The sequence below is a fragment of the Ixodes scapularis genome, unplaced genomic scaffold (assembly GCF_016920785.2).
Source record: "Ixodes scapularis isolate PalLabHiFi unplaced genomic scaffold, ASM1692078v2 PGA_scaffold10__122_contigs__length_95168666, whole genome shotgun sequence".
In the NCBI taxonomy this organism is placed as follows: domain Eukaryota; kingdom Metazoa; phylum Arthropoda; class Arachnida; order Ixodida; family Ixodidae; genus Ixodes; species Ixodes scapularis.
This window is the reverse complement of record NW_024609836.1, coordinates 74,709,532-74,729,498: the sequence shown is the minus strand read 5'-3', so window position 1 is coordinate 74,729,498 and position 19,967 is coordinate 74,709,532. Positions and strand designations below refer to the sequence as shown.

At 49.6% G+C, this 19,967-nt stretch overlaps 1 pseudogene; it reads right to left on the bottom strand.

The window, feature by feature from the left end:
- Positions 1 to 13,831: 13,831 nt before the first annotated feature.
- LOC120843962 lies at positions 13,832 to 18,230 on the bottom strand (annotated as a pseudogene).
- Positions 18,231 to 19,967: the final 1,737 nt, after the last annotated feature.

Below are 19,967 nucleotides of genomic sequence, written 5' to 3'. Positions count from 1 at the left end.
TGCTCATGTATCGATGAGTCCTCGGAGGTGGGCCAAGGTTGGCAGTGGTGCGGCTCTTTTCTGTGGGCTCGATGTCTTCGACTTTTCGCCTTGAGTCCTGGTCTTGTTCTGCCTCGCGCTTCGCCCCGCCACGAGCCTTGTCTTTCTGTCTTCCTCTTCTTTCTTTTCTTCCCACCAGCGGCGCCGTCTCTCCACGTGCCGTGCGGCTTCTTGTACCGACAGCTTAGACGTGGTCGTTGTGAGATGTTTTGAAACAATAGCAGACAACAGTGTTGAACTATCGAAAGTAGTAGATCCATTGGTATAAACATGACTCGTTGAAGCGTGATTATACACAATGTTATATAAACTAAGTTGCATAATCGCAAATATTGGCGTGTTTGCTTTTTCTTTCTACCTTTTTCAACTGTGACATGAGGCTCAGGAACTCTCCATGGTGGCGCTTTTGAAATTTTAGATGGCGCAAGATCATCGGGAACAAAGGGTACCATTTGGGACAGAGCTCTTGAGGGGCTTGATTATTGTCCTTTTAAGTCATTATTGGCAAAAGGGAATTGCCATGTTTTGCACTAAGTCTTAAATTGGCTCTTACTTTTTATAATATATAGATATTCTAGTCGTGTTTCTTGAGCCTCTGCAATTGTGACCATGACCGAAGTACCAACCAGAATTCCAAGACAAGTTAAACGCGAAGAGCACGTGCTTCTATTCTTTTCATTTTCTTTGGGTTTGTTTGAAACATCGCATAAAGAATGGGGAGACACTACCGAAGCAAACCTAGTAATAGAGCCCCAATTTAACCGCAGGAGAGCCGGTACTGTCGCGCTCAACATAGTGCCGCTAATAAAAAAAAAATGGCCGACAAAGTTTGTGAGCTTATTGCTTTTAACTACGTAATATGATGTGACCATGTCTATCCTCTGCTTATAAACACAGGAACATTTTTCCCGTTACGTTGATAAGTGTTTGGCCGCATAAACGTAGCGGATATCTCTCCACTTTACGTAGGCTAAACGCGATGGCAGATGATTTGGTGACAAATTTCAGGGCCTCGGTAGCAAAGGTATTTATGGAGCCCCTTGAAATATATTTGTACTCTTGCCTTTGCTTTCACCCGAGTAGACAGGATGCCTATATCTGGATATATCTGCAAACAATTACAAACTAAGGCGGAATAGTAGCAATTGATCACGGCAAATTAGTGTTATATTAAATAGTGTTAAGTCTAAGAAGCCTCCCTGAGGAACACCTCGAGTGAAGTAGTGAACGACGGATTTACGCTCTCATGATATCATAAAGATTGCAACTTTTGAAAGGTAACTTTTTACCTATGCGTAGGAACCACTTTCCAAACCAACTTCCCGTAGCACTTGTAAGATAGCATCGTGTATGACATGATCGAATACCCCGTTCACGTTCAGTAAAGCAGCGATCGTGATTTTACATGGCACTCATCCTCTTCTACAAAATTAACACGGTCGAGAACATAACCTATTGAACTCCGTCCTCTCGGGATACCATACATTCTTTTGGGGCACACATATTGTTCCTCGAGATATGCTAAGCGACTATCAATAATCTTTCCCATCGATTTTTCTGCACCGGTTTCAAATGCCACATGGCGCGGTCCCGACTTTCCTGTTTTCAGTAAAAGAACACTTCTTGCCCGTTTTCATGCATCGGGTACTTCTCCATCTGCCCAAGATTGATTAAAACATTTTAGCAGCTAAATCCTAAGACCGGCCCCCATGTGAGCTAAGAAGGCGTATGTCATGCCATCGGGACCGGGACCAGATATTGGATTTATGTATGGAAGGGTTACTTCTAGTTCGCCTTAGTGAATCATTATAACTCATCCAAGTTCTTTTCGTAAACTGCAGGTTCATTACTCATTTACATTCTGGTGTCATTTTTCTGGGTTGCGTTTCCCGTGAGAGAGATGCGGAACGCGTAGGCCTCCCCTGTTGACCAGGAGGCACTGGGCAAAGGAACTTGGTAGGCCTTGTTTTGGGTAGTACAATCATGAACATCAGACTGCGCTTTTTGTTCTAAACATATGTTTCCGCATCGTCTTTCGCTGAGCTGCCTCCATAAGTTGCGCTGATTGGCTCTCCGAGTGTTGTGCGTGAAAGTAGACGCACAGACATTTTTTAGAGTGTGGACATTTGGCGAAAAAGTTGTCGAGAAATCTGGCAGCCGTGATTGGTCAACTCCGCGCTTGACTTTGGCGCCGGCTTTTTCTCGCTGGAGTTCTCGCCGACTTTTTCGCCAAGTGTCCAGATTAGGGCAGCTGCTCTGGTGCGGAACGCAATACCGATGAAAATGCAAAAAAAAAAAAAAAAGTTATAATGCCGTGGAGCGGAAGGCGATAACAAAAAAAAAAATACAAAGACACAAAAAGAAGTTATAGCGCCGTCGATGCACTGGTCAAAGCTTAGGCGATAAGAGCGTGAGACAATAGTCGCCGTATCACGTAATCCAAAGGAAAAAGTGTGCGGGGGAAATGACGGGATGCCAGAGTCAAGACACACGACTCGCGAGATTAGAAACGCATAACTTAGCGGTCTTATCATAAATCTGGGATTTTCGATTGTCTCCCGGCGTTAAATCTAACGTATCTCGGACGTCCAAAAGTGCTTTTTTGTCCTTCAGCACGACACAGAAAGAAAAAAGAGACTATAGTCAGTTACAGGTTAAGAAGGTAGCGGCAAATGCCCCTCAAAGGGAATCAGATATCCCTCCGCCACCTCCGCATCCAATAGCGTCCCACCGTTTTCGTGACGTCGCGGCCAACGGGAGAGGGGGGTCTTGCCTTTCTGTACATATTTGCTTTATCTTTCGACTTTGACTTAGCATTGTGGAAGCCACGAGAGGGAGATTAGAGTACTCCACCACCGACGGAAACAAATACGACCTTCGGGGATTAGCTTCCCCCCCGATGGATACAAAGGCTGCTTTCAGGGGCTCGGTTCGCTCTCCGATGAATACAAAGGTCGCTTTCTTAAAAATTGGGATCGAAGACAAGTGGGAATCCATTGAAGCGGAACAAGGAGCGTTTCCAGCGAACTCTTCTTTCGACTGCGGAGAGATTTGAAACGGGCGGATCACACTTGTGGGAGGAGCTTCTCCTACCTTCTTGACTTGTAACCGACTATAGCCGAGGTGCCGCAAGTAGTGCGCGGCCCAATCGAGTCAGCTTTTGCTACTCAAAATGAGGGCGCCACAGCTTGTTCAAAGTTTCATCACAGAAGGCCTATACGCAATAAAGTTTGCAATGTGTTTCATTGAAAATAAAAATGACTCGGAGTGGTTGTATATTTCAGGAGTTGTTTTGAATTCATTCAGGATCTTCCAAATTGTGCTGAGGGATTTTCGGAAATCGATTTTGGCACAAAATACTCGGTATTGACGTAGGCGTAGTTCATCTAAATGAAGATATCTTTTTTGAATGTAGCCTTCTCGCCGCACGAACATCTCCTGTCAGTTTAGATCGTCTTGGACCTCCTTCTGCCAGTCGAATTTTGTGGATAGGATAATACTCGGCATGAATTACTGTTCGATTGTCTGGCAGTTGATAACTGTGCGGGGATTATTCTGCAGAACAGATATCTGCATGTTCAAAATCGAAAATATTTGTCTTTTTTTTTTGGGGGGGGGGGGGGGGGGCTTTTTATCGCCTTTTTGAATTCCCACCAATTCACCCTCCCGTTCGTTCAAGTTTTTCTTTCATGACAAATTCATGAATTGTAATATAAGTGGGTATATAGTTTCTTTAAGGTGTTTCTGCACCTGTGAACCACGCAGCATGTGATACCAAGCTAAATGGCAGCGCAAGCGACTTATTACATGGAGGAATGTGGGATTTCCGTCATTCAGGGTCATGAATATTCGGTTTATGAGACGTTGTTTTCTAAGCATTGTCTCTCAAAGTTTTATTTCGGCGGTATAGATCGTACAGTTTTTGTGTACGAGGTATGTCATTTAGAAACTCTTGCACAAACTTACTCGTTACCCTCGTGGGGTAGAATGTAATATAGCATGTACGTGAGTTCTCGATCGAGGAATAGCGTTACTCGGTTCTCCCCAGCAGTACGTAGCGAGTAAAGCGCCGTTCACACTCTTGCAACCGAGTACGACCGAGAGAGACCAGACCGGTTTTTAAGCCTCTTGCGATCTCTTAGGACCAGCTCCGCTGCACCACATTCGGTCCTAAGAAGTCGCAAGAGGCTTAAAAACCGGTCTGGTCTCTCTCAGTTGTACTCGGTTGCAAGAGTGTGAACGGGCCTTAACCTTCCTTGTACACTGACAGCCGAAAATTCTGGGGGAACCTTGATCTGCATATTACAATAACGGGTATTTATACTTACAATCTAAGTGACGAAAGTCAGACAGCCGTGATCATATCGTCCGTGCGTTAGATTGAAATATTGTAGCATTCTTATGGGGCGAAAAAGGGAGTAAGAAAGGGAGACGAGAGCGTGCGGGACCTCAGAACGCCGAGCTCTGGTTCGGATGTTTAGTGGGTAGACCTAAAGCTTGCTGCCTTTTTCTTCACTTTCTCGTCGAACGCGCTCGATTGCCAAAGCCAAGCGCCGGGCACCGGTGATCCGCGTTTTGACACGTTTATGCGAGTGCAGTAGAGAAATCTGCTCTTTGTCACTTTTTTGGCGTATATTTTTGTTTTTCTTCATTAGCTGGGATATTGTTTTCTATTTTTTCAATTATCGTCTACTGACAGTAGCAAGTGTTCCATTGCAAAAAAATGTCCTGACTTCTGGAATGTTTTTAGATGAACTGGACTTTTAGTGCCAAAAAAGGAACACTGGAGCCTTTATCTGGCGCATACTACCTCTCTGGTGAGAATCAGATGGTCTGCAGATGTGAAGATGCTGTAGGGTTCGTAGGGTGGTATTTTCCTGACGAGGTTGGTGTTTTTATAGAAGATCCTTGATTTGGTTGCTGGGTGGTTTTTTTCCGTTTCCCCTTGTTGTTATGTGCCCTGCGCATTTTATTTGGACATTTTAGCATGTGGAGTATATAGCCTGCCGGGAAATTGCCTGTTGATTTTCAAACACCTCAGCAGGTACCTGGTATTTGGTATCTATATAGCGGTATCTCAACCTCACTAGGTGATGATATAAGAAAGTCATAAAATTTACGTGTCTAATGCACAGTGGCGGCCAACATGACCTGGAGGCAGTGCAGACCACGAAGACTGCAACACGGGAGGCATCACAGTAACAGTGATAACGCTTAAATTCTGAAAAGCCCCCCCCCCCCCCCCTCCGGCTCAATAGTCAACGCGAATCTGATTGATTTGAAGCGCACACTATTATGAAGGCCGCGGAGGGTGTGCAGGTTTTGTTCGTCGGGGTTGTGGAACACCGCCTAGATAGCAAAGCCTGCGCGTTACGTCACATGACGTCACATCCAGGAGGCCGGCAGGGGCGCTGATTGGATGCGAGTGCCGCGTCAACGTTCGCGTGGGCACTCGCTTCCTATCATAGTCCCACGAGGACGCTGACGCGGCACTCGCATCCAATCAGCGCCCCTGCCGGCCTCCCGGACGTGACGTCATGCGACATAAAGCGCAGGCTTTGCAACTGTCTACGGCGTGTTGGGTTGTGCGTCGACAAATTTACAGACAGCCACTACAGGGGCTCTGAACTCGCCAAACACAAAGTTGGAGCCGAAAGTTCGCGAAGCGCTTCGATTGGCCTTCGGCGACAAAAGCGCTGCGTCATTGTCGCGATAATCCAATCGGTGCGCGCCGTGAGCTTCGACCTCTGCTTTATATTTGACGAGTTTAGAGTCCGAGCTCTTACGTTTCACTTGCTGCCTACTGCTTGTAAACTTCGTTTCAGCCTAAATCCAGACGGAGGCGACGCTACGAGCTAATGGGACAAATTAGACAGCGTCCAAAACGGAAGTCACTGGCCCTTTCCTATTTATGGTATTCATTGATGATAGAACACGTCCAAAAACACACAGAAAGCCATCATGGCGCTTGTAGCACTGTCTGACTGATTCCGTCAGCTCGTACTCGTAGTGTCGGCTACGCCTGGACTAAAGCTGGAACAGAGAATGGACTGCTTATCTTTTACTGCCTGGCTGACCCTCAAAGATTCCAGCTCTTACCACCAGCCACTGAACAGACGTAAGATATATGAGAGAGAACCGCCTCTCACGTATATTTGGAGCTCTTTTCTGTCATTATTAACGTTCTGCTCTAAAGTAGGGCTGAAACTTAAAGTTTGGGCTACTGTCTTTTAACTCTGTGAGAAATTGAGATTAGGGGGGTTGTGGACTCTGCAGTCACAGCAACAAGGCCGATGGCCTTTTCCCACTTATTTATTTGTTTATTTATTTGGTGATACTGCCAGCATTCTGTAGAACGCCCAGGCAGGAGGTGTACACAAACAATATTCAAAAACAAGCGGAAGCAGTGTAAACAAACAGACAGAGCCACTACTCAACAAAGTGCGAGAGTAGTGCTCCAATAAAAGTATCTGATGATCTCAAATTTAAAGCACTTTCAGGAAGCTTATTCCACTCACACGTGGTTCTAGGAAAAAAGGATGCTTTAAACAAAGTGATTCGACACAAAGGCTCGACAAGTGTTAATTGGTGTTTGCCCCTCGTGGGCCTTCTTTCGTTAAATGAAGTGTAATCACAGAGACGCAGTCGCAAATTACCATGTACCATATTATAAAGAAACTTCAGCCGTTCAGCCGTTCTGTTTTTCTTCGGGTTGCTAAACACTCAATCCCGATCTTGGGTACAAATTGAAACGAATGACATAAAACCATAACGGTTGTACACAAACCGCAATGCTTTTTTTTGCACAGTCTCTAACATATCAATTGACAGCTTTGTATGAGGGTCCCATACAACACGTGCATAATGTAGCATTGGTCTTATTATGGTTTTATAAGCAGTCAGTCTAGTTTCAGGTGAACAGAGGTTAATATTTCGTTTCCAAAACCAGAGCTTCCGCATTGCTTTATGAGCTATAAACTCAATACGTGCACTCCATGACAAATCAGAGGTAAGGTAATTAAAACTGCGAGATATTGATATTGTTTAACAGTCTCGAGTGGTAATCCATTGGGAGAATATGCAAAAAACAAAGGGTTGTTCTTCCGCGTCACGGCCATTTGAACGCACTTTTTACAGTTCAGAACCATATTCCATTTTATGCACCATGCATGAACCAAAGATAGACAATAATTTATTTTTTCTTGATCAGACGGGCTGTTTACCTTAGCAAATAAAACACAATCGTCAGCAAAAAATCGGCTTTGTACATTGGGGTGGTGTATCTTTAAATCGTTAATAAAATTAAAAACAAAAGCGGCCGAAGGACCGAGCCCTGGGGCACACCCGAGAAAACGGGTGACTCGGTGGAAAAAACAGAGTTAACACTAACACACCGCGCACGGTTAGTAAGATAGGAATCAAATCATTGTAATATGTTCTCGTTACTGATGATTTAGCGTAACTTATGCAGTAGTTTGTCATCGGTGATGCGATCGAACGCTTTCGCAAAATCTAAAAAGATAACATCTGTCTGTCCACCGATATCAATGATAACCGCAAGTCCGTGTATCGTATGAACAAGTTGGGTTACAGTGGAAAAACCCCGTCTGAATCCATGCTGTTCGTCCTGAAAAAACATACTGTCCTCAGAAAAAGTTATAAGATGTTTGAATACGAAGTGTTCAAAAACTTTACTGGCCGTACACAAAAGTGAAACAGGTCTGTAGTGTTCGACGCATTGACTGTCACCCGATTTAAATATTGGTATCACCCTAGCCTTTTTCCATTCATCAGGCACGTCTCCCGTATTGAGACTATGGCAATAAATCAAATGCAAAAATTTTGCGACCATTCAGCGTATCTAAACAAGAAAAACATTCTGAATATCGTTGGGACCGTGGCTCTTCCTAACGTCAAGGCTAAAGGGATGGTGAACAAAAATTTGGACTAAAAAAAAAAGAAAAAAACAATGCTGGAGATGTAGGCGGGACTCTACCATCCCTACAACACTACTAGTAAAGCGATATCTCAAATGAACGGCCGTACTTTTGGAAAAAGAAGTCGAGATTGAACCAGGCCGACGAGGCGCGTGACCGTCAAGATATCTAGTTTGCTCCTCCCTCCGCTTCGCTCCCCCAAGGCCGCGTGGCGGAGAAGACGCGAGGCCGTTCCCTCTCCTTCTCGGAGAAATATGACGTCAACATTCCTGCCAAATGCGCCTCTTTTTTTGAAAAATACGGTCATCCGTTCGAGATATCGCTGTATGAGTGATGTTTTGGTGTTTGTAGCATCCCGTTGCACGCTTTTGCCGCGTTTTTTGGAGAATCCAGATTTCGGTTGAGCATCCCTTTAAGGAGGGCTGCAAAAACTCCCTCTTCAGTAATGCTGATGTCCGGTATCACTATTCTAGAACTCTCATAACTTGGAACTATTCCCGTTTCCACAGTAAATATAGACGTGAAGTACTCGTTGAAAGTATTTGAAATGAACTGCTTGTAATTTGTTAGGATATTGCACAGTTTCATGTCCGAGAAAGAACATTTCTTTTGTTTCAAACACCTCCAAAATTTTCGGGGATCACTAAGCAGATAGTTATGCTAGGTGACGTTAAAAAACGGTGTTCAGCATTTTTAACAGAAGACCTCAACTGTCTGCGCAAGAACGGTATAGACGAAATGCTATTCCCGTTACCAAATTTACGAACTCGCCGTATTTTACGCTTCAAATGTAGAATGTCACGTGTAATCCATGGGTTAAACTTTTTCACTCTCCTAACACGCAATGGAACAAACTTCTGAATGCAGTGTTGAACTATACCTCTAAACCGTAACCACAATTCATTGGTAGTACTTGTAACAGGATCATACATATTGTAAAGAAGCGAATAGCTTTCCTGCAGAACGTCTAAAATATCGACATCATCCGCATTATTAAAGTCACGGTACCGCTTAATGTCGATAGTAGTTTTTAACTGACAAGTGATACGTCGGCATGAGGCGGCCGATAAAAAGTATCTACAATGATTGCCATCGTTGAAAAAATAATTGTTTTAACCAAATCATTTCAGCGTCGAAAGTACCACTCACAACAGTGCATGATATGCTATCTTTCACAGCGATAGCCACACCCCCGCCTCTCGAATAACGATCTTTTCGAAAAATTTTGTAACCAGCAGGAAATACCTCATCATTTGTCACTTGCTCATCAAGCCAAGTTTCTGTGACGACGACCTCTTCTGGTTCGTATGTCCGAAAAACGGCCTCTAGCGCCGTTGCTTTGTTTAGCAGACTACGAGCATTCAAATTTAGGAGCCTAAAGGGGAGGATGCTGCATTTGACTGCGGAGGCATACTATCACGGCCTGGGGTGTCACTGCTCGGTTTTAGAATGCTAATAAATGGCCTGAACAACGAGCCCGCGAGCCACAAATCAGCATTTCGAATCTTATCCAAATCATTTTCACCTACTGACACATGAAAGGAAGAGCAGCTCTCGTGCTTCGTGGTTAACTTCGTACAAACACAGAACTGTGGACGAACTGCACTGTTCACAATGTTAGCAACGTCGTCACATGTAGTCGACGGATGCAGACTTGAAACAAAGAGTGCTCGACACCTAGGAGGCCTAGGAGCGGCAGACAGCTTGCTGTTTGCGCCAGTTTCCACAGAAGGCTGGGGTCTGCGCTTGCGTTGAACGCTAATGAAGCCATCGGAGCCGTTTTGGTTGCCCTGTGCAGCCGGGCCGAGCGCAGTTACAGCGGACTCGTTGTCTTGCAGATGTGGTTCATTCGGCACTCCGGAAGACTGCAAAGTGCCTGGGTGATAAGTAGTGCAGGTGTCACTGTTCACCGATGCGCCGTTGTCACTCGTGCGAGCACGGAGGTTGGCTTTGCGATTATCTCGCCGACAGAATGGTGGGCGTTGCTTTGCAGCGTTGCTGCGTAGGAAGGCCAGGCTGGCTTCTGCAGCAGACTGTTTCGCAGTAATTCCGTGTTCTTGGCAAGATGCACTCAAAGAGACTCGTTCTCGCTCTTCAGAGGGCGTACGTCAGTTGTAAGAGTGTCAATTTTTTGGCACAGAAGACGTACCAGTCGTCGTAGCTCGAATTGTTCGTACGATGTGGGTTCTTGCTGCATCTCCTGCGGCGTCCCGTTTGTCACAGCCGAGTCGTTACTTGGGGTGTCAGTCTCGAGGACAACACTTTCCGGGTCGTGCCGCTTCGCACAAGCGGAACACTTGAACGTGCTGACTCCCTTAGCAACAAGGAGACCGTAGTCTTCGTTCCTGACGCCATCACACAAGCAGTGAAACGTCCGTAAGCAAGGACCAGAGCAGACGATGAACGGCAGGCGCTTGATGGGGGCGGACCAGGACCCGCACACGTCCTTTCCGTGCGCCATCATGCGCAGCAATGTTCTTACGACTGTAGTTTGACAATCTACGTGCGTCCAAAGGGATGATGTCGATTTCAGTCCTTCATATACGTTTTCTTTAAGACCAACTGGTTACCTTGACATGAAGCCGCTGGGTGGCGCACCGGAGTTGGCGTGGTTTCCATCATCTTTGCGAGTCGCCAGAGAAACGTGCAATTGAAGGAGAGCTAGATGAGCCGCAAATCCATAATATCGAGCAAACAGCGATCGATGGGGTTCATCTTCTTCATGAAGGACGCATTGTCCAAATCTATGCCAAGTTCTTTCAGCAGTTTCTTCGCCCAGTGCTGACAGTTGTTTGCGAACAGGTGGTAGCTGTAATTTTCGTACTCATTCAAGTATGCAATGACCCTCAGAAGTCGGCCCGTTTGAATGTTATACTTGCCAAGGTGCACCTGCAAACATGAAACGTGAGAAGTTAAATTAATGCGACTACGGGTTTTTACACGTCTTGATTTTATAGCTCACGTAATGCTAACATCTGAAATGGAAACGTGCATCTATGTCCATGGTTTACGGGCGAGTGAGCACTGAAATAAACAATGTGAATTTATCTTTATTTTGCCGCTTGCTGCACTTTTCCTCGAAAAATAAACAAACAAACAACCGTATTGGGTGCATAATAATATTAGAAATAAAGATGATAATTTGTTTTTCTTGTTAGAACGCCCTCGCACATTTTAGGTTCCATATTAAGCAACGATAATTCTTTATTTAAATTGACATCATAATGATACACAGACTGGTCGGCTAATATTAAATAAGGTAACGCAATATTTAAGTTGTGTGATATTCGAAGTGATAATTATTAGCACAAACATGTCCGCCTTCTTTTTAAACAATTAAGTAAGTTTAGAGCGAGCGGAATACAAATAGTACCATCATTGTCCTAGTCTAATGTGAAATTTTTTATTAACTAAGATACCTTATTTTTTTGCTACAAACTCTTCGGAATCTGAAAACAATGTATCTTTAGAGTTTGCTTCAAATGAACAACTGATAAAGGAGTCATGGAAGCGTTGCACTATAACGTAAATATATAAAAAAAAGAAGAAATCAGCTTTATTAGGAAGCAGGTTATGCAATCTCGAACACGCCTCTTTTCACTCTGACTGTACTTTATAATTACTTCCAAATTTTATTCTGACCCCCCAAAAAAAACATTTATATAAAAAAGACGGCCTATATTCAATTGAGCCTCTTAATTAAATTTATAATGGTTTTATAAACTGAAAATTTAAATATGGCAGTTTGAGATTTTACATTTATTGTTACGAATGAGCAGTACCATTTGGAAGAAAAAGATAAAGCAGACTTCCGCGTAAAAAGACAATCAGTACATGACACAAGATTCAAATATGTGACTGTGGCGGTCCATAGGTTCAGCCTCGGCGTCGGCACCAATGAAGACGAGAAAGCTACTCAACGGAACACGCTCGACGGCACGAGAATAAACGGAATGTTTTCAGTAAACCTCGTAGTCGGTCGCCACTATGGTCGCATCATCTCTTCTGCCCTTATCATCGAACACGCAACAAATTAGTGTAATGATCGATTCCGAGCACCTGCCATCCATGGGACCACCCTTCGATGCCCAGGGCTCGGCATGCCTTTTCGGGTAAAAATGCAGCAGCGGCATCTTCCACTTTCCCGGCCTCCGCATTTGCAACCTCCTCGATCGCCTCTGCCCCGTCGTGTCTGCTGCCGGCTAGTGCGAGAAATTGGCTGCGACCACCTCGCTGGCCAAGCCGGCTCGGCAAGTGAACGTTAATTGACATTCCCACACTGTTCACAGCATAGCACCTTGCTAACTGACCAGGGTCTCCTCATCGCTTCTGCATCAGGCATACGCTCTCCGCTCGGTTCCTCATATTCTGGGATAATATTGCTTCGGCTCCACAGCCGACATCTTCCCTAGAGTCTGAAGCTGCACATTCTGTGCTGATCGAGCCGGACAAACAGCACGACTGGGTCGATTTTCGCGCTGTCCGCTGCATCATTGCCTGACCTCAGCGTCAACTATCTGCAAGGATTTGAACGCTGCCTTTCCAGGGGGGCTATGTTGCGCTTTTTGGACTCCCAGGAGACTTGGAAGAGGGAAGTGACGTCAACGACTAGAGCAAACGCAGATTGGATGTTGACAGAAGAAAACTAAATCAACATCCAATCTGCGTTTGCTGTGGCGTTGACGTCACCTCCCTCTCCCTAGTTTCCTGGGAGTCCAAAAAGCGCAACATAGCACCCCTGCTCTCCATCACGTCGCCCTGCTCGCGGCAGACGGAAACACCAACAACTATTCTCTGGAGCCACAACTGGTACTGCAACGGAATCGTTCCATCCCCCGCAGTCTTCAGGCGGCGGCTCTGGGGGGGGGGGCGGGGCGAGGGCAGCTTTATGGCGTTCCATCGGTTCAGTCTCGGCACCGAGGAAGACGACATAGTTACTCGTCGGCACGAGCTCGATCGCACGTGAACAAACAAAATGTTTTCATCTAAACTAGCAGCCGATCGCACCATATATCTCCCGCCCTCAACATCGCAAAGGCTACAGGCACTAAGCAAGAAACACAAATCAAATGAAACGCATAAATGCTAAGATCAGACATACGGCGAATATTCAGGTCTGTCTGTCATGGCGGCGTAGCTTAGAGTCGGCCGCTGGAGCGGAGCAGGTTGACAGGAGCCCGTGGTTCGATGGCTCTCTCAAGCTCTTCCCTCAGAACTTCGGCGATGGACAGCGACGCCGGGGGGTCGGCAGCAGGCAGCAGTTTCACGAGTTTTTCGCGTACGACTTGGCGGACCATCTCGCGAAGCTCGTCGGCGCTGGTGCTGAACTCGGAGCTGGCCGATGCCAGAGTTGAAACGTCGTTGAGCCGATGATAGTTGCGCATTCGGGCCATTAGCGCCCGCTTGATGTTTGTTACTTCGGCAACAAATTCTTCAACGGTCGTCAGGGTGTTGCGAATAAGTCCGCCGAAGATTTACCTTTTCACGCCTCTCATAAGGAAGCCCAACTTTTTTTGGTCAGCGGCTTGCGGGTCGGCGCGGCTGCTCAGGCGGAGGATATCTGCAACGAAAGTGGTGACCGTTTCGTTAGGGTCTTGAGTCCTCGCCTGTAGAAGGTCTTCGGCCCGCTGAATACGATGCTGATTCATGAACGCCCGTGTCAGTTCGGTGACGCAGGCGTCCCACAACGTGACCGTGGCCCCTTGGTTCTCGAACCAGTGCCTCGCAGTACCCTCCAACGAAAAGTAGAGGTTTTGCAGGTACACCCGCGGGAAATATGAAGGTGAACACCTTACCTGGTTTATTGCATGTTTTGCGGCTACCTAAAGCTATATTAACTATCAACGTCTCAAATGGTAGGTGGCTTGGGGTCTAAACTTTTCGTTCTAGCCCACTTCTAGAACAGAACGTGTTCTAAAACTTGCAGCAGCGCCAAAAACAGGAAAAGGGCTGTTCACCTTCATATCACTCACGGGTGTACTGCTCGGCAGTCCATTCGTTATGGCGTGCCGCGCGCTCGTAGTGTATGATCAAGTCGTCGACGTTCTCTTGGATCTCGCCGTGGAATGGCGTCGGCGTACGAGGGGCGATGGGCAGGTAAATGACGGTGGTGGTGGTCAGGGTCTGCGACGACTGGTGGCCCATCGTTGGCCTCGTTGGCTGCTTGGTTTTGATTGGCAGAAATCCGAGTTCCGGGGGTAGCCCTTGGCTGCGACGACTTAATCGGGTCTTGGTTGTGTCTTCGTTGCGTCTTCGTGGGCTTGGTGTCGGACTTCCACTGCGGGCCCTCGGAGGGGTACGCTGCAGGGACATGCGTTTCCCGCACCTCCACCAGGAATGTAAAAAACGAAGGTGACGAGATAACGGACAGTGAACTGAAAATGAAAGTTTAATCGGCGGATTTGTGCCAAGCAAAATAAATAACAAGCGTCGAGGCAGCAGAAAAGCGGCGATTAGACGTCGAAATAGCAAGCGAGTGCGAGACTGGCTCGACAAGATCGCAGGCCGCTTCTTATCAAAAGTGCGTTAGCACGTGAAATGTTCGGCAAAGAAGCTTGGAGCGTCGCGGGCTTGGGGCGAAAATGAACAGGCACTTTCTAGTAGTAGTAGTAGTAATAAATATTTATTTGTCCAGATGGAGTGTTAGGCGATCGGTGTCAGCTGCCCCGCGAGGGGTCGCCTTCCCCGGTCGTCTTCCTCAGACGGCGGCTTCGATCCCCTGGATCTTGGCGGCGTCCTCGGCCCAACGGACAACGGCTTCTTGGACCTCCTGTGAGGAGGCCTTGAGGAGAGCGTCCCAGTCGTCTTGACTGGTGACTGGGGAGATCTTGGGATACTTCGATCGATCGAGTCGTGCGCACTCCCACAGCATGTGCCGCAGGTTCGCCTTCGCTCCACAGAGCTTGCACTTGGGTGGTGCAGCGGTCCGGGTACCACTTGTGGAGCGTGGAAGGGTTCGGGTAGGAGTTCGTCTGCAAGTGTCGCCAGGCCACCGTCGATGCCTTGTCCAGCGCGGCGTGCGCCGGCGGGTAGCGAGCGCGATCGCCCGCGTAGTAGTTGAGGACATCCCGGAATGTGACCAGCCCGTCTCTCCCCGCCAACGACGTGGTGGAGGGGTCCAGCGTTAGGCCAGCCCGGCCAATCAATCCTCGTGCTGCGCTGTGAGCCTCCTCGTTACCGGGAAGAGACGAGTGAGCTGGGGTCCGGATCAGCTTGATGGGAGACGTCGCGGGGGCGAACCCGCACAGAAATCTGGCTGCTTGTGGCGATACACGACCTTGGCAAACTGTCGCATGGCCCGTTGTGAATCGCTCACAACAAAGCGCGCCTTGTACGTTTGGAGAGCGAGGGCGATGGCCACCTCTTCTGCCGTTCCCGGATCCGTAGTGTCAATGCTGCAGCTTGCGACGAGGGACCCCCCGGCATCGGTTACAGCAGAGACCATCTTGCCGGTGCCGTAGTCGGCTGCATCTACGTAGTAGACGTCACGTTTCTTGCTGAGGAGGGAGTGTAGAGCCCGAACACGCGCACTCCTGCGTCCCACGTGGTGTATCGGGTGCATGTGCTTCGGTATGGGCTGTATGAGGAGTGCGGTCCGGACCTGCGTGGGTACGGCGCACTTGGGCCCAGTCTGACTGTCGTAGCGAATGCCTAGGCTGCAGAGGATATGCCGATCTGTCGCACTTCTCGTGAGACGTTCCATTTGAGATAGGCGTTGAGCTTCCACGATCTCGTCCACCGTGTTGTGGATGCCGAGGGCCGCGAAACGGTCGTTTGAAGTGGAGTCGGGTAGACCCAGCGCCCTCTTGTACGACTTGCGAATAAGACAGTCGAGCTAGGTCTTCTCTGCTACCGCGAGACGAAGGAACGGGAGCACGTATGCCATCTTGCTGACGACGAAGGCACGTACCAGTCGGACCAGGTTACGTTCTCTCATGCCAAATCTACGGCCGCAGATCCGCGAAATGAGTCGTGTGGTCTGGTAGGTCGCAGCCTTGAGCGAGTTGATCGTCTAGTAATTGTTGCCGTCCGCTTGGATGCAAAGCCCGAGAACCCGGATGCTCTTAACCGCCGGAATTCAGGCTCCCCGCGAGTACAGCTCGATGTCTGAAGGGAGCTGTTTAGCTCGAACCGGTTTGAGGAGGAGGAGCTCTGTCTTCTGGGGCGAGCAAGTGAGGCTTCGAGGCGTCACGTAGTCTTCGACCGCGTCGATCGCCGCTTGAAGAGTGTCCTGGATTGGGCCATCGCTGCCGCCAGCCACCCACAGCGTAATGTCGTCCGCGTAGATGCTGTGCTGAAGGCCGCCTATGGCTTCCAGGCGCTCCGGGAGGCCCAGCATGGCCGTATTTAATAGGAAAGGAGAAAGGACAGAGCCCTGGGGGGTGCCCCTGTCGCCCATGGGAATCTGTTCAGAGGTGGCACCGCCGATCGAGATTCGGGCTGTGCGGTTCGTGAGAAAGTCTTGGATGTAGGCATACGTCCGGGCTCCAACCCCCACCTGCTCCAGGCCAGCCAGGACCGCGTTGTGCTTGATGTTGTCGAAGGCTTTGGTAAGGTCCAGGCCGAGCACGGCCCGCGTGTCCAGCCTGGAGCAGCCCTCTCCGTCTATGATCTGGTGTTTGAGACGCAACATGACATCGTGCGTCGAGACGTGTGGTCTGAAGCCCACCATCGTGTGCGGGTAGAGAGCTCTATCTTGCATGAACCTGTTGAGTCGGTTCAGTACGACATGCTCCATGAATTTCCCGACACACGAGGTGAGCGGGATAGGACGCAGCGCGTCGATGGAAGACTTCTTTCCGGGCTTGGAAACATCACCACCCTCGCCGTCTTCCAGGCCGGAGGAATCTTCCCGTCGTGCCAGCACCTGTTGAAGTAAGCCGTGAGCTTGTCGACCATGTCGTGTTGAAGGTGTCGGAGCATCCTGTTTGTGACTCCGTCGGGACCGGGAGCGGATTTCGTTTTGAGGTCGCGGATGGCAGCGGTCACTCCGAAGGTTGTGAAATCGGCGTCCAGTACCTCGTTAGGGCTTCCCGCGTAGGTGGTGGGCGAGCGGGGCGGCGTGTCACCCAAATATCTTTGGCGGACCAAGTCGATGAGGTCCTCTTCGGATTTTCCGCTTCTTTGGACGATCTCGCACATACGGTTATTTTTCGCGGCCTTGTTGCCTTCCGGGTCGAGGAGGTGTCGAATGATGTTCCACGTTTTTGGCACGTTGGGCTGCCCGTCGAAGCTGTCACATAGATCTTGCCATTGCTGTTGACAGACGAGCTCGGCGTGCTCTTCGATGGTGCGGCTAAGCTGAGCGATGCGTCGGCGAAGCGATCTGTTCTTCTTCTGCGTGAGAAGTCATGTCTCGAGCTGTGTCTTGGCTTCCCAGAGGTGGAGAAGGCGGCTGTCCGCCGCGTCGAGACCTCCGTCTCCCGGAATCACCTTGGTGGCGTGGTCAGCTGGGGTGCGGATCCAGTCTGACCAGAGGTCGATGTCCCGGATGTCGTCGACGTGCTCTTCCTCGAGAAGCGAACGGAACTTGTCCCACTCAACGACCGTGCAAGGTTTGCCCCTGCGTTGAGTCGGGCCAGCCGTCGCATCGATGCGGACAACAAAGTGGTCGCTTCCGAGGTCTTCTCCCGTGTTGCTCTATATTACCTCCTTGACGTGCTTCGTAAAGGCGATGTCCGGCGTGGTGTCGTTTTGTCGGATGTTCCCGCGCCGGGTGGGTTGGTCCGGGTCGGTGAGCAGCGAGAGGCCGGACTCGTGGGTATCTGTCCAGAGATTCCTGGCCTTAACGCTTTCCGTCCCGTACCCCCAGGCCGGGTGTGGTGCGTTAAAATCTCCCACGACGAGGAGAGGCTGTTTTCGGGCGATGTTTAGCGCCGCGCAGAAAAGCTTGGCAAACTTGTGCTTGGAACGAGGACCGCTATAGATGTTCAGCACGAAAAGACTGCGGGTGTCCGCTTTCTTGGGGGCGATGATTTCGATTACGAGATGGTCGATGGTCGAGATGCCCGTGTCATGGAGGATTACCGGAACGTTTCTCTTGACCAGTGTCGTGACTTGCGTCTTCTCCGATTTGTCGCACCCGAACGTCACGTAGCCCGAGAGCTTGGCTAGGCGCCTTGGCTCTTGCAGCGCAATCACGTCCGGTCGGTCTTCGACGGGGAGTGCATTTATGTGCTGTTGGAAGTGTCCGCGTTGCTTGCCGTAACCGCGACAGTTCCACTGCCAGACGACGTAGGTTTTGGATTTACGCATGGTGCTCGTGCGCGTTAGGTGGTGTCGCCCGGAGGCGGTCGAGTTGTGAGGCGAGACTGGCGAGCCATGTTGGGTTCTGCAGCACTTCGGCAAAGGCTTGGTGGATTTCCTGTTGAACGGACGGGGCCGAAGAGCCTCCCTCTCTCGCAGGTGCAGGTGATTTGGATCGTGTCGCCATCTTGCGCTTGACAGGCGGGGATGTTGCTGCTGGATCTGGTGTCTGGAGTGTCGTCCCGGCTTGCAATTGCTGTCGAAGGTTGGCGCATTCCTGCTCCGTCCGTTCGAGTCGGTCGAGCAGCCGTCGGTTCTCATCGCGAAGCTCGGTAACCATCTTGCGAAGATCGTTCAAGTCCGAGTTTCTCGAGTTGTTGGCCGTCTTGTCCTTGCTCTCGCGCGTCGGCTTGCTGGCGGGCGGCGCACCCCTTGAACGGTTTGATCCCCTCCAACCCTTTGTCGGGACCGGGAGCGGCTTCTGCTAGGTTTCCGCGGGTTTTTCCGCTTCGCTGGCGTGCGGCTTCGCGACCGTGACGCGGGAGGGAGAGGAGGGAAGTCGATTGAATTCGGCTGGAATGGCGTGCGCTGTTCCGCAGCCTGTCGAAGACGGTCCCACTTGCGCTTGACTAGGATGTGCGGGGTCTTGTAAAGAAGCTGGCATTTCTTATTTCCCGTCGGATGACTCTTGCCGCATATCCCACAGGATGGTAGGCAATCGTGAGTGGGTGCCGGGTTGAGCGCGTAGCACGCGTTGCAGCGGCGATCTGTAGGGTTGGGGCAGACATCCCCCCTGTGTCCCACGCTGCCGCAGGTTGGGCAAATCTCTACCTTCTTTTTATAAATGTAACATCGAAAGTCGACGTTCTCGTACCGGACCCAAAAGGGTACACGATCACCCTCGAAGAGAATGAGGACGGAGTTGGAGCGTCCCATGCGGCGTGCATGGAGTACGGAGGGGTTTCTGCTGTGAACGAGATTCTCTAGAATGTCTTTGCTCGGAGTCTTCCTGCGGTACGCCTTGAATGACGCCTCGTTGGGTGTTGTCGGGAGGAACGACGTAGGCGGCGACTTCCCATTCCTTCTCTCGGTACGTGTACTTCGTGAGTTGACAGTAGCGCGTGGCGATTTGGGGCTCGGGGTGCTAACAAGAAGCGTGTTTTGCTGCTCGTTTAGCCGAAAGGTGTTCCTAGCTGCCATGCCGCCAGTCACGTTCGCCGCTAGTTGTATGCTACGCTGTAGCGTCACGCAGTCCACCGGTTTTAGTTGAATGCCCCCGCGCAATCGAAAGACCACCCGGACGTCATCTTCCGGTAGCTTGGGAAGCCTCGGGGTTTTCTTTCCTCCAGCTGCTCTTTTGGCCGCTAGGCCAGTCGTCTCGAGTTGATTTTGGCGGGGTTGCACCGCTGCGCTTTGCAGCCTGCGCCTCGCATATGCTTTCTTGATTGCGTCTTGCCAGCCGCTGTTAGGCGCGTGGAAATCTTCCGGCGAAATCTCGTCTCCGTCCATGACGACGCAAGAGTGAGTAGAGCGTACCGGTGTGTGTGGTAATCCCTGCGTGGCAGTCTGGTCCCACTTGGACTCCGGAGGACTCGAGAGGTTTCCACTCGGTGTGGCCACATAGTACGGTTAGGCTTAGCGAGGCGGCGCCTCGCTTCGGCCACGGAAATCGAAGTTTCTCGGCGAAAAACGGGTCGAACACCGAAAAAATGGTATCCAAATGTTCCGCGCCACTTCCGCCGTGCG